A 15,305-nucleotide genomic window follows, 5' to 3' on the forward strand; every position below is an offset into this window, starting at 1 on the left:
GCAAACTCCAGCCCAGCTCAGGGTTCTTCAAGTGTGGCTGAGGGCTTTGAATGATTCCAGGAGAAGCTGAAGAAGCTGTCAGACACGGTGGCTAACAAGGCCAAAGCCACCATCACACAGCCTAAGCACAGTGAATTCTCCACCAAAACTAAGAACTACTTCATGCAGAATTTCCAGAAAATGAAGGATAAAATGGAAGCCACCTTCTCCACTGTCTCCCCTAGTTGGACTGTACTCTCATGGAAATTAATATTCTTCCCACCTGAAGAAAGGAGCTTCTAAATGCTCCCCTTTTCTTCTGTCTGCCCTCTGCAGCCCACCAATCCTCTGTTCACTGACTAATTATAGTAAATCTTTTACAGCCCCTGGGGGGAAAAAAGAGAGATTTACTTTTGTAATTATAATTAATTTTTTCTTTTGAGTTCTGAGAGTTAAACTGATTTTTTTGGGGGGGGGGTTGTGGAGGAATAAGCAGGGGACTTCAATGGTATAAAAATGCTTTCTTTATAATTCTAAAAAGTCTTTCTACTTTTTGTCAATATTAAAGCACCAAGACTCACACCCTGAGTGACCGGGGAAGGAACTACTGTCAAAGAGGATGGCTATGACTTTCCAGTTGTCTTTCAAGTGTTTAAAAAAAGTTTCTGTTTTTCAGTTTGTGGATGTGTTTGGGATATTTTTCAAAAAAGTTTAATTTTTTGCAAAATATTTCTTTGCACATTTTCAGGGGTCTTATTTTGGGGAAAAAGTCATGCTTATACATATTTTCTAGAAAGTTATTTTTTAGGACCAAAGGGCAGGTATTATTTTGTATCTGTATCAACCTCAATGTCTTGCAGCCCAAAGGAAAGAACAAAGAGATTTGTTTTAGCATGGAATACGTGATGGAGACATTTTGTTTTTTTCTGTGTAGGTATGTGAAAGGAACATACTGCTGTGCTGTGGTTGAAGTTGATTTGGGGCTGACAGCCAGACTATGTGTATTACTTTAGGGAAAGAACACAGTACTTTATAGCCATTTGCACCCTCCTTATGACCTTGCAGAATCTGCTTTTCTGGTTCAGCTGCATTCAGTGTGTAGCAAAGAACTAAGAAGAGGGTTGAAACACAGTTCCTTTATAGACCTCTGTCTTTTCTTGTATTGTGGCCATAACCCCTGTTCAGAGACAGGCCATAAAAGGAGAAAGATTTAAGAGTATGGGCCTAGAGTTTGGAGACTCAACATTGGTCCCAGATCTACAACAAACTAGCTGTGTGACTTTGGGTGGGTCCCTAAATGTGTCCAGGACCTATTTTCCTTATTCGTAAAATAGTGGGGAAGTGCAGACTCAATGCTCTCTAAGGTCCCCTCCAGTTCTCATGTTCTTTGATTGGAGGAAACATTCTGGCTTTGGTAAATGCCTGTCCTAGGATAAAATGAAAATGTAGTAATTTATAATGTAGCTGTTTGCATCCATCATACAGAAAAGCCTCCATATCTTCCCTCAAATGTTCCCTCAGAGGATCAGCCTTGCCATAGTGGCACATGGCTAGCCTTGGAATCAGGAAGATCTGAATTGAAATCTCATTTCTGACAGGTACTGGTTATGTGACCCTGGGTAGGTCACCTACCTTGTCAGTGTCTCAGACAACTCTCATGACTCAAAGTAGCAGAGCAAGTGATGATCTGCCTTGGTAGAAGGTTTTTCTTTACTGAGAAATCTCAACAGTAACAAATTTATAGGACTAATCCAAAAAATGTTCATTTATGTGATTATATTTTTTAGGACTGTTCATGAATTCTCCATTTTATAGGTCACATTTGGCCAGAGTGGTTTAGTCTTCAATGATCCCTTTTCAATTACCAGACACTTAGATATCTCTATGGGTTATCTAATTGTTAGTATCTGGTTTAAAAATTCCTGTCAAAAGGATTTGAATTTCTTTTTCCTGCCTCTGAAATAATAATGATACTTGATAGTGGGGAATGTAGCAGCCAACACTCAGAATGACTGCTGAATGAGACTGATAGAAAAAACAAATGGCAGGGAGCCAAGGCCCAGTTAATAATTCTAGGTAACTGAAGAAATTATTGCATGCTTATAGTTGACAGTGGGCCATGTATGATGCACAGAAAAGTCTGAAGGTGTTAGTCTTTTGTTCACTTGGAAAGAAAGATTGAGTCAGAAGACCTGAGTTCCATTCCAGTGTTTATCACTTAATATCTCATATATTCATACTGCTTTGAGACTGGCAAAGCATTTTCCTTACAATAGTCCTTTGAGGTAGTTAATACAAACATTATGATTCAATTTTACATATGGAGAAATGGAAGCTCCAAAAGATTAAATGACTTGCTTTGGATTGTACAGCTAGTAAGCATCAGAACTGAGATTTGTATTTAGGTCTTAACTGATTCCAACTCCTTCAACTCTACCATACTGCCTACTTGTATGATTCCAGGTGAGTCAGTTAGCCTCTCTAGAGCTCACTTTCCTTACTTGTAAAATGAATGTTAGATCTCATGATCCCTAAGGTCAGAACTAGCACTGACATCCTATGATTCTATATGGAAGTAGTACAGTTAGCAGTGATTATGCTGGACTTGGAATCAGGATGCCCTGGGTCCAGATCCATCATTTGACACTAGCTGTGTGACTATGGACAAGTCATCTCTTCACGTGTTAAATGGGGAGCAAGATGCCAGTAGTACCTATCTCAGAAGGTTATTGTGAGACTCAGAGGAGAGGATGAGTGCTTTGTAAACTTTAAAGTGCTATATAGACTCCAGTTATGATGAATGCATCAGTCGTTTTTTGTGTAATTGACCACTTTGAGGGCAGGGTGGGAGGTTTAAGTACTTCAGCAGGCATTTGAATTGTGGCTGCTGATAGTAGAAAGCTCAGTGGGGAGTCTTTTGTTTCTTTAATAGACAGAATTACTTTCTGACCAGTCTTGGTGTTATAAACTTTCCCAAAGTTAAAAAAAAAATGCTTTTCTTCTAACCTTCCTTCTCAGCATCATAGATGCATGGAGTTTAGGACATACAAATGGTTCATAATTGGTCATCTCTTCTGCATGCTGAGAAAACACCAGCATGGTGTTTCAACATGCTTGTTCATCAGCTGTTATGGGAAAAGACAGTATTAATAAAACTCTCATTAAGTGTGTCCTAGTGGGTAATGATATTTATCAAGTTAAATGTAGATAAATTGGCAGATCTGTAGTTATAGCATATGTACAAAAATGCTATCTGAAAGCCATGATAATTTCCAGAGAATAAAGGAAAGAAAGTAATTAACTCAGATCATATTCTTTGCATAAGGGAAGAATAATAAATGCCAAGCTAATGAATCCTAGATTCAACCATCTCTCTTTTTAAAAACCTACAATTTTAACTGGAAAAATAACATAAACAGAACACTGGATGTGGAGTCAAGGGAATGATCTAGCAGCAACTATCAAGACTAAGCCATTTCACTTCTCTATTCTTTAGTTATCTGTAAAAGGGGGGGGGTATTAGGTTCGCAGATTTAGACCTTGAAAGGATTTCAGAAAGTTCAATCCCTTAATTTTTCGGATGATGAATTTGAGACCCAGAGCAGTGAAATAACTTGCCCAAATTATTAAATAGTAATTGCCAAAGCAGGATTTGAATTCTGTTTCTCTGATCCACACAATCCAATACTCTTTTCACTGAATAGTAGTGTTTCTCAATAACACTCTGTGTCCCTCGAAATTTTGTGGTCAGGAAAAGTTAAATTGCTATAGTAATGTGAATTTTTAGTATTATAATTTCTAACATTTCCTGAAACAAACATTTTTGCACCTAGGAAGGAATCATTTATTTTATGTGACATATATAGTTTATATCTATTCTCTTAAAGTGATTTACTTTTGTAATTATAATTAGTTTTTTTTCTTGTGAGCTCTGAGAGTTAAGGATTGTATAACTGTGGCTCATAGGGAGACATAGATATTATTTCAATTTTGTCTACCAAGGAATACTGTGATTTCTATCTTGAAGGAAGCAGGAAAGGTGGCTATGAGGTTAGCTAACCTTCTTTGTTCCTTTCTGAGAGGAGGTTCCAGACTAGAATTATATCTGAATCCCTAAATATTGCTGACTCAATTTTTGGTTTCATAAGTAAAAGGAAGCCGCTAACTTCCCCAGTTGATAGCTCTTAAAATGTTTGGGGCGGGGGCGGGTTATGTCAAGTTTTCTCACCCTGACTTGCCCTTTCCACCAAATTCTAACTACACAAAAGATGATCACAGAGACTCAATAGTGAGTGAATCCAGTTGCCTAAGTAAATAGCAAATAGAAACAGGAAGTAACACAGATTTAGAATATACCAAAAATATGTAGAATAAATGAGCTTTCCTACTGGGAACTGAATCTCACCCAAGGGGAAATTCTCCAACATCTCTAGAGAGGAAAATTGACAATCGATGTTCAGGAGCTAGTTTCTCTTATCTTTGCAGTTTCCAAAGTCTTTCCCTCCTCTCCTCCCTGAAGTAATTCCAGAAGGGAATCTGGAACCTCTCATACCTGCTAGAGAAGCAGGACACATGAAAAAAGTTTCTCATGTCCAAAGTGCTCATACCAACAATGCCCCTCACACAACCATGGATAAAAAAAAAAATCACTTTGTACAAGGTGAACCGCCCCCTGCACCCCACCCTACCTCACCCACTACCTTGATTCAGAATGGAGTAAAATTCATATATTTGCCTCTTTTGAACAAAATTATTTTTAAATTCTGTCCCATACTATTGCATTCAAATATAGAAGTCCATCAGTTGGTTTGATATGAAGCAAAATCAGAAGACCTAGGTATGAAATGTTGCCTTCGAGTCACAGAATCTCAGAATTGAAATGTACCTCAGAGATTGTTCAGTCTATCTGCACTTGAATAAAAATATCATCTAACTAAAACAATTAGTTATTTAGAATTTCCTTGATGAAGTACAGTGAGGGGGAGCCCACTACTTCCTGAGAGAGCTCATTCTTCTTTTGAATAGCAATAATTGCTGTTTTTCATTACATAAAGCCTGAATCTGCTCCTCCTTGTGGGGATAAGCAGAACAAGTCAAATTTATGTATCGTGTATATTAAGAACATATTGCGGGGGCAGCTAGGTGGCGCAATGGATAAAGCACCGGCCCTGGAGTCAGGAGTACCTGAGTTCAAATCCGGCCTCAGACACTTAACACTTACTAGCTGTGTGACCCTGGGCAAGTCACTTTAACCCCAATTGCCCTACCGAAAAAAAAAAAAACCCCAAAAAAAGAAAACCAAAAAAAAAAAAAAGAACATATTGCAATGATTTGGAATTGTTAATGTGACTCTAGGGATCAGCCTTTGCTCATCCTTATTTCTTTGTGTCAATTTCACCTACTAAAAAACAAGTCAGTTTCCTCCTTTGGTTGGCAAAGCCATCTCTTTCTCCAGCTTGTTTTATAGTTGAGGAAACTGAGACAAATAGCGTGAAGTGACTTGCTCAGGCTCTGAGGCTGTATTTGAATTCAGGTTTTCCTGACTCCAGGCCCAGGTCTCTATCAACTGTGCCACCAACCTGCCCCTGTATGTATACATTATATTATTTTACCTAGGATTTGTATATATTGTAGTTATTTAATAGACACTCATTGATTACTTGATTAATTATAAAATGTGGAGGTGGAAAGAACTTGAGATCATCTAGTCCAACCCCAACATTAAAAAAACAAACAACAACAAAAACAAGGCCTAGAAAGGTTAAATGACAATCAAGTTTATAAGTAACAAACTGATAATAAAGCCCAGCTTGGTGGATCTTTTTTTTTTTTAATTTTATTTTTAGTGAGGCAATTAGGGTTAAGTGACTTGCCCAGGGTCACACAGCTAGTAAGTGTTAAGTGTCTGAGGCCGGATTTGAACTAAGGTACTCCTGACTCCAGGGCTGGTGCTCTATCCACTGCGCCACCTAGCTGCCCCTTGGTAGATCTTTTACCTCTCTCTGTTCAGCTTCTCCTAGGAGAGGCATGTTCTAACCTTTATCACAGTTAGTGCTAAATGCATATTTATAACTCTCATATTTATCATATAAGCATATATGTTATATTCTGCTCCTTGAAGCTGGAGTTGGGCCATTTTTCATCTTTATTTCTCAGTGCCTAGCACAGTAATTGCACCCTACTGTTTACTAGTTATGTGTCCTTTGTAATTGAACTGAAATTCAGACAGACATTGCTCATGTTGACTGGTTAAGGTTCCAAATGAAGATTTAATTTAGTCCTTGGATATTTTTTGGTTGGCTATTCGTTTCATGAAGTTTTTTATTCAGGGTCAGAGTGTTTTAGAAGCCAGAATATACTGAAGTAGTTATAATGCATGTATGTAGATGTGGCCTAAAAGGCTTTATTTGGTCTCCTAGAAGGTAGAAATCCATGAGGTAGCTTCACATAAATCATGGAGTAATATTTAGAACTTCTGGATTATTGCCATTGTATATTTAATAATGAGAGGCTGCTTGGGGAAGAGAATAAGGGTCTAACCTTGGAGCCAGGAAGACTTGGGATCAAATTCTGCCTCTGAGACATTAGCTTTGTGATCTAGGAAAAATCACTTAACTTTTGAGTATACCAGGTGATTCCATAAGACTAAAGGCACAGTGGTATAGTGGAAAACCTCTTGTATTGAGTTGGAGTACTAGTTCTCATCCTGGCTCTGCTATTTACTTCGTATGTGACCATTAATTCAACCTCTCTGGGGCCAAATTTCCTTATCTGTAAAGCAGGGAGGGTTAGATTAGATAATTGTTACAATTCCTTCCAGTTTTACATATATGATCCTATGATCCTCAGTTATAGACAAATTGCTAATCTGACGCCAATGAAATCATAAATCCAATCATCCTGACCCCCATCACAATAGTATTTTATCCTAGAGTTTTAATCTCAACATTCAACTAAGCTGTCTTTCTATATTGTAATCTGTATATGTGTGTATACACACACACACACACATATATATGTATTTATATATATAATCACACATGTGTATTGTTCAATCATTCAGTTGTGTCCAATACTTTGTGAACCTGTAGACCACATGCCAGGTCCTTTGAACTTGAAGGGCACATCTTATAATTGATTTCTTTTAGCGTTTTAATACTGTACATGGGATTTTCTTGGCAAAGATAATGGAGTGGTTTGTCATTTCTTCCTCCAGGGGATTGTCTTTTGTCAGAACTCTCCACTATATCTTTTCCGTATTGGGTAACCCTGTACGGCATAACTCATTGAACAACTCAAGTCCCTCTGCCATGACAAGGCTGTGATCCAGGAGGGGCTATGTGTGTGTGTAAATACACACCCATATATTTCTACATATATATGTGTGTGTGTATACACATATATATGTATACACACACACATACACATATCCTTTTTTTAAAGGCAGTTAGGGTTGAGCAACTTGCCCAGGGTCACACAACTAGTGAGTCTCTGAGATTGGACTTGAACTCAGGTTCTCCTGACTCCAGGACTGATTGTTTTATCCACTGGACCACCTAGCTGCCCTTATATGTATATATTATTTTATCTAGGCAATTCTTTGATTTGTACAGTGTGAGATTTTAAAATAGGAAGGAAAGAGTGATAAGCAATACGTGGGAAATTTAAAGAGGATGAAACCCAAGATTACATTGATCTTCCAGAGTTTAGGTGGTCAGCTGAACTAGCTCATCATATCAAGTCTGCAAGCCTTTATGGACTGTCTCATAACACAGGATTCTCAAGAGAATGCCAGTAGACACTGTTGCCTTCAAGGTCAGAAACTGGGTGAGACTAAGCAGCCTAATAGTATTTCATTGCAAAATCTCCAGGATCTAGGTAGATGAAAATGAAGGGGGCAGGGAGAAGACAGAAAGGAAAACACATTAAACTTGAATGAACTTATTCGAGCTTTACAAGAAGTTTGGCTCAAATTCATAAAACCTAAAGGAGAGATTAAAAAAATCCTAGATGGATTTGTTTTCTATCCACAAAATCTTGAATAAATACAAACATATTATAATTGAGTTCACATTTTCAGTCCAAACTAAGTATATAGCAACTGTTTCTGCCTTTTAGGATTTAGTAAAATAAAAGTATTAGAGGGAGAGAGAAATGTTGAAAACTTACTTATCCAGAAAACTATAATTTTGTTGTTTTTCCAAACTCCTCAAACTTAAAGCATGATGCTTTAACTAATTTCTCCCTTGTTATCATGGAACTAAGATAGCATTGTTCAGTTGGGAGAAATCTCATCCCTCCTCCTTAGATACTTGAAGACATCTACCATGTCTTCATTTCCCACCAAGATGCTTTACTTGGAATGGATTTAATCATTTCCCTAGAGAAACCCCTCATAAGGAAACTCATCATACTGCAAGATTGCATCAGCTTTGTTACCATTTCTCATCAGTACTCTCGTCTCTGCTGATTGGAGTACTGAATGCCAGAGCAAAGAACTGTTCCCAAGACTTCTTTTAAAGAGGGCTCCCAGGTCAGCCATTTCCTCATTTCCCACCAGTTTGCACTCCTTGAACTGAACTTAACCATGATCAGTGCTGGCTGCCTTATTCCCCAACTTCCCATCTCTCCTTTTCTGCTTCTTTTTGTGTATCTAACCCCTATTGAATTGTAAAATCCTTGAGGTCGAGGACTATTTTTCTTTTTCTTATCTGTATCCTTAGCACTTAGAACAGTGACTGGCACATAGTAGGTGCTTAATAAATGTTTATTGAATGAATTATTGCCCACCCCCCTGTCCCTTCCCAAACTTTCTCTTCTCAAGGCTAAACAGTTTCAGCTCCTTCAATTGTTCTACACATAGAACTCAAAGCACTTTAGTATCTTAGTTGCCTTCCTCTAGATGCTGTCATCAATACCCTTTCTTAAAATGGGGTGATAAGATCTGAAAGCAAGAGGCAATAGAGTCTGAACAAAGAAAAATATATCAGGAATAGCACTTCCCTGTTTCAGGAAGCTATGTTTTAAAAATGTATTTGCTTTTTTGGCTACCACATCACCCTGCTGACTGTAGTCCATTAACACTCCTAAAACTTTTTCACATGAATTGCTCTCTAGATATACTTCTCTGTCTTATACTTAAGAAGCCTATTAATGAGTCTGGAAATGAGTCTATTTGAGTCTGGAAATTTAACCAGGTTTTAATCCATCTGCTTATACTATAACCTAGCCCATATCTCTCCATTTTTCCAACAAGAATTACTCAAAATAATCTATCAAATATTTGGCTGAAATCTAGGTAAATTATCTAAAAGAGTCCCCTCATCTACAAGCTTAATACATGTTCAAAAGAGTCAAAATAAGTTTAAGACCTCCTCTTAAAAGTCATGTCAGGTTTTTTGGGTCATTTCTTATCAATATTTTAAGTAATCTAATCGCTTCTTTAATAACTGATTCTAAAATTCTGCCAGGAATCAAAGTCAAACTCATTGGGCAGTTTTTCATTCTCTTCCCTTTTATTTTAATTGGGGTGTCATTATATGTCCTTTTCCAGGCCTGAAGTATGGTCCTATTATCTGAGCTCTTTGAAATATTACAGACAGAGTTTCAGGAATCACATTTGCGAATTCTTTTAGTACCTGAAGATGTAGTTCATTTGAATCAGGTGACTTGAATTCATCAAGATGAGATAAGCATTTTTCTATCTTGTTAGTTATTTTGGGATCAATTCCCTAAAATTCATTTTTTTTGTTGTTGTTCTGTTCTCTTTGGTTCGACGATATAGTCAACTTAACAGATCAAATAGAAGTAGAATAATAATTAAACATAATAATTAAACAAAATTATAATTAAACAGCTCACACTTATCAATTATTATTGTGTTATACATTCCTTTGCCTTCTTTCACCTTCTTATTTCTCTCTACATAGCTAGAAAAAGAGAAAATCCCAAAACTTTTGCGTTGTTTTTAGCTTATCTAGATAGACTTATCTCTTTTAAGTTTTAGCACTCCTAAAAGCATTTTATTGGACCATATCAACTTAAATGTTTGTCTTCTTGTTGATCTTCCATTGCTTCCATCTTTCATATACATCCTTTTAAAATCAAAGATGTTTGATGAGTTCTCTGTATACCTATATTGGTTTCTTCAGATAGCTCCTATTTTTTCCTCTTTAACAGAATTGCTTCTATTTGTGTCTTGAGAATTTCCTTCTTGAGAGTTTGTTATCTTTCCTTGGCTGACTTCCCCTGTAGAATTTTCATCTATGGCATAAACTTCCTTTGAATACCATTAAATCTGCTCTCCTAAGATCTTCCTTTTCTTCCTTATCACAAACTTAAGAATGAGTGGTTATATCCTCCCAAAGTTCCTGTGATTTCAACTCTAACAATTTCTACCTGTGATAATCAGATCAGCTATTCCCACCATGTGATCTGAGTAAAAAGAGTGCTAGATTTAGATTTGTAAGACCTGGGTTCAAGTCCTGGCTCTGATAGTTACTACCTGTATAACTTTGAGCAAATCACTTATACTCATTAGGTCTCAGTTTTCTCAACTATCAAATGAAGAAATTGGACTAAAGCACCTCAAAAGTTCCTTCCATCTCTGAATATCTGATCCTCTGGTTCTCCCAAATACTTAAAACACAAAGGACTCATGCAAATATATTGAAAAATACTTGAAATATGATATACTAACCCCTGTTTCATATGATCCTGGGAAGTTTATTCTTAAATCGTTAAAACATGAACACATTGTAGGACTGCTGTTCAAAAATCTCACCTTCACCTTAGCTCTGTACTGTCCAAATAGCTCACTCAATGTACATATCTTCTAGGAAGCCAGGTCATGGCTTGGACTCATCCTCCTGTAAGAGGAAGTCATCTTTTCCTCTAAGAATGTGTGAAGATTACCTTTTGCTGAGAAACTAGCACATGGACCCAGGAGCTCTTGATATTTTGAACTCAGGTTTTTACCAGGGCTAGAGAAAGAGTCATCTCTAGATATATCTGTTCAGTCATCTGTGTGCAGGACAAGAAAATGAAGCAGGAGAGACAGGAAGAAACTTGAAATCCAGGTTTCCCCAGTACATGAGCCCTGTCCACATAAGTCTTGAACTGGAGTCCTTTTATGGATGCTAGCTAAAGGGTTACTACCATATCCTTTCTTAATTACACATCTACATTTTAGTTTAGATTTTATGGAAGCACATTATCTAACCCCACCTGTGCCACCTATCTTCCCCCCACCAAATTACTTTATATTTATTTATTGCACAGATATTGGGTCCCTTAGAAAAGTGTAAGCTCTTTCAGGCTGGAGATGGTTTTTCATTTTATTTTTGCATCCCTAGCTCTTAGAATATTGTATTGTGTCTAATAAAACTTGTTCAACGAATGAAGTGATTTCTTACAGTCTGACATCAAATGTAGCTTTGGTAATAGCATGTATGGGAGATATCTGACACAAATGTGCTTATGTTCCTATCTAGAGTAGATGTTAACTAACCAATTATGATCACACTTGGAAGATTTTCTTTGCTTTTTGAGGAGGAGTTTAAATGTCATATTTCTCAGAAGTATATACGTTGGGATTGTTTCACAGCTAGAGCTTGGAGGTTGGAGGCTGTGTCAGAGGTGCTTGTGTTCTTAGAGATTTTCCAAGTGAGAAACTGAATTATTAATTTGGCAGCTTCCAAAGAGGACCATTGTGTAAAACTGCCCATAGGCACTTCTGATGTATGAGAATAGACTTTAGACATACAACAGAAAGGCATTTTAATAACTTCTGTAAGTGGTACTATAACCAAGCATGTAAATATTTCATTTGGGAATTACTAACTCAGCTGACTTTTGAAGCAATGCTAAACCTTTTGTTTTTCTTAGGTAGCTGTTCCAACCATATAGAAATGCAGTTTTTTCATGAGTTCATGTTATTTTAAATACATGTTTATCTATGTCGTTAGCCAAGGTTAGCTTTGCTTTTTTGAGAATGAGGGCAGTGTTTCTTCATATATTAAAATATCCTCTAGACCAAATCATCATTAAATGGCTCAGAGGAAAACCATTGGGGAAGAGGGTTGTTAGCATCAGAAACCTGGGTCCTTTTCCAGCTTTATCATTTCCTGTCTGTGACATTGACCAAGTTATTTTTTCTCTCTGGCTTTTAATTTATTTGTCCATAAAATAAGGGAAGGGGTAGGAATGGATTAGATTATTGCTATGGTCCATTTCAGACCGAATTGTCTATTGTTCTAATGTATGCCAAGCACTGAATACTTTCAGCTGTTAATTTCATTTCATTTCAATTCAATAAACATTTATTAAATACTTGCTGTATTTAAAGACAAAATTTAAAATAAATGAAACACTCTCTACTTGTGAAAGAGCTTATATTTCCCTGGAAGGATGCAATAGGTATACATAATGCTAATTTATAGTAGTTAGTAGATAAAATCCACTGTTGATTAAGATAATCATAGCTAGCATTTATGAAACATTTTAAGGTTTGTAAAGGGCATTACATATATTCTCTCATTTTATTCTCTCTCTGTCTTTTTTTGTGTGGGGCAATTGGGGTTAAGTGATTTGCCCAGGGTCATAACACTAGGAAGTATCAGAGATCATATTTTAATTCAGATCTTCCTGGCTCCAGATCCAGTGCTCTATCTACTGTGTCACCTAAGGCTGAATATTCATTCTGAGTAAATATTCATTTTGTCAATACAAAAATACAAATATTAAAATGTTTACTTATAGTGGTGTATTTTTGAATTCCATCATTTCATAAACAATGAATGTTAATTGACATTTTTTGCCACAGACTTCTAAAACGTGCATAAAACTGAAATCAGTAAAAGATACCTAAATTTAATACTCTTTAACTTCATTTCTTCACATAACCAGAATGTAAGTCATGTTTCATAAAATTCTTGATCCTAAATATTGTTTTTTAGTTCTGGTATCTCTTTTAAGAAGAGAGGAGAAAGAACTTAGTTGGGGTCAGGGAAGAAATATGTTGTTTAATTATTCTTAACAAAGAAACCCAACAATAATAATAAAGATAAAGCAATGGCACTGCTAGCAATAGCTACCTGAAAGAGGTCAGAGATATATGCTAAAATATTTATAGCAGCTCTTTTTTATTGTGAACAAATTAGAAATAAAGTAGATGTGCATTGATTGGGGATGGCTATACAAAGTGTGACTCATGGGTATAATAGTATATTACTGCAAGATAATAAACCATGAATGATTTTTCCTTTGAGAAAAAATTAGTAGCTGCTTGATGAGAGTAGCAAATTATGTCACGAAATTAAAATAGAATATATTATATTAAAGTGGCAAGAAGAGACTTGTTTTTGATCTGTTATTCCTAAACTGGCTATGTACTTGTAACCTTCAGAATTATCAGAGCAAAGATCCGAATAAAAAACCAGAAGAAAGAATAATGATAAAAATGATATTTTGTACAATTGGGATATTTCAATCTTGAACTATTCAAACAAGCAGTTGCCAGCTTTAAATAAAACCTGGAAACAAATCCAGCTAAGTAAAGTTATCCCATGGGCATTTAAGGAGGAAAAATGGAAAGAAACAATGCAATAAATGGAATAAAATGGGGGAAATCTGTAAAGATTACTACAAACATCTTTACCTCATGGACAGTGGAACCACCACACTTGGACCATAGTAGTACAGTATTGGATGTGTAGGTAGAAATGAGACTAAAGAGCAAAAAGATGGGAAAAACATCTGAATTGGACCATATATAAATAGAAGAAATTGACACATTAAGGAGGGCATTAACAGATTGATATTCTAAGCATTTGAAGGAGAGGAAGATATTAGATATATGGAAAAAATTTAGATCTTAATTATATACACACACATATATTTAAAAGCTACCATGAGGACATCAGTAACTACCAATAACTACCTATCCTACTATCTATTCAAATCTTTATGAGACCTATCTATATGCGAATCAAGGGCATCTTCAATGACGTTATAAGAAGAGAAAAAAACAAGCCTTCCCAAGTGATATTCAGTTATAGACCACATATTTTCCATTACACAACTAAAAGATATGGAAAATATATTATCAAATTGAGCTTATTACTGGTTGGTCATGAAAAAGCATTTGGAAGTAGAATAGAAAATAGGATAAAGACGAGGCTTCATGAACCTAGGGAATGGGGACAACAGTAGCTTATATAATGCAAAATGCTCAACTTACTCAAAAATTCGATTGGTTCTATGATCCCATTAATTGAAATTTCCCCTCCTATAGTGAAGATCACAATCCGTGCTTGCCCAGAACATGAGACTCTTTCCTATGTCTTCCCGTGTTTAATATACAGGGTATTCCAAAAGTCTTAGGGCAGTTTTAAGTTCTAATAGTTTAAAACTGTTCTAAGACTTTTGAAACACCATGCATTATTTATATAAAACTGTATTTTTATGAATAAATATATACTCATAAGCTCAGTTATACTTATACAGACAATATAAATGACAGTGTTAGGGAGAGGGGGAGAAAAACACAAAGGGAATACAGGAGAGACAGAGAGAGAGACAGAGACAGGGAGAGAGAGAGACAGACAGACAGACAGAGAGACAGACAGAGACAGAGAGACAGAGACAGAGAGAGACAGAGACAGAGAGACAGACAGAGAGACCAGAGACAGAGAGACACAGAAAGATACAGAGAGAGACAGAGAGACACAGAGAGAGACAGAGACAGAGAGAGACAGAGAGAGACAGAGACAGAGACAGACAGAGACAGAGACAGAGACAGACAGAGACAGAGACAGACAGAGACAGAGGCGGAGAGACAGACAGAATCTTAGACCTTAAAGCAATTTCTTAAGTCTCTAATAGTAAAAGCAAATACGTTAGGGTGAGAATGTTAACATTCATGAGATTCCATTCAAACTTTATTTGATGATAAAGTGTGATGAAAAACTAATAATTTTGGATCTGGAGAAAAAGTATATGGTTTCTAATCCCAGTTCTGTCCTCTACTACCTTTGTGACCTTGGGCAAGATGTCTCATCTCTCCAGGCCTCAGTTTTCTCATATATAGGAAAGAAGGCTGTGAATTCAATACCCACTAAGGCCCTTCCAGCTTTAAATCTATGACTTTATGAAGATAACACAAAATAGTGAGAATTTAAGTATTTAATAGCTATTTTATAGTTTGAGTTTATTTTCACTTTGTACAGAAGGGGGCGCCAAACACAAATTTATCTGCAGACTTTCTTATTGAAACTTTCAATTTAAGTGGCAGGTAGTAAAAATCATTTGGATATTGTAGGGAGTGG

Source organism: Dromiciops gliroides, chromosome 4 (assembly GCF_019393635.1).
Source record: "Dromiciops gliroides isolate mDroGli1 chromosome 4, mDroGli1.pri, whole genome shotgun sequence".
Lineage (NCBI taxonomy): Eukaryota > Metazoa > Chordata > Mammalia > Microbiotheria > Microbiotheriidae > Dromiciops > Dromiciops gliroides.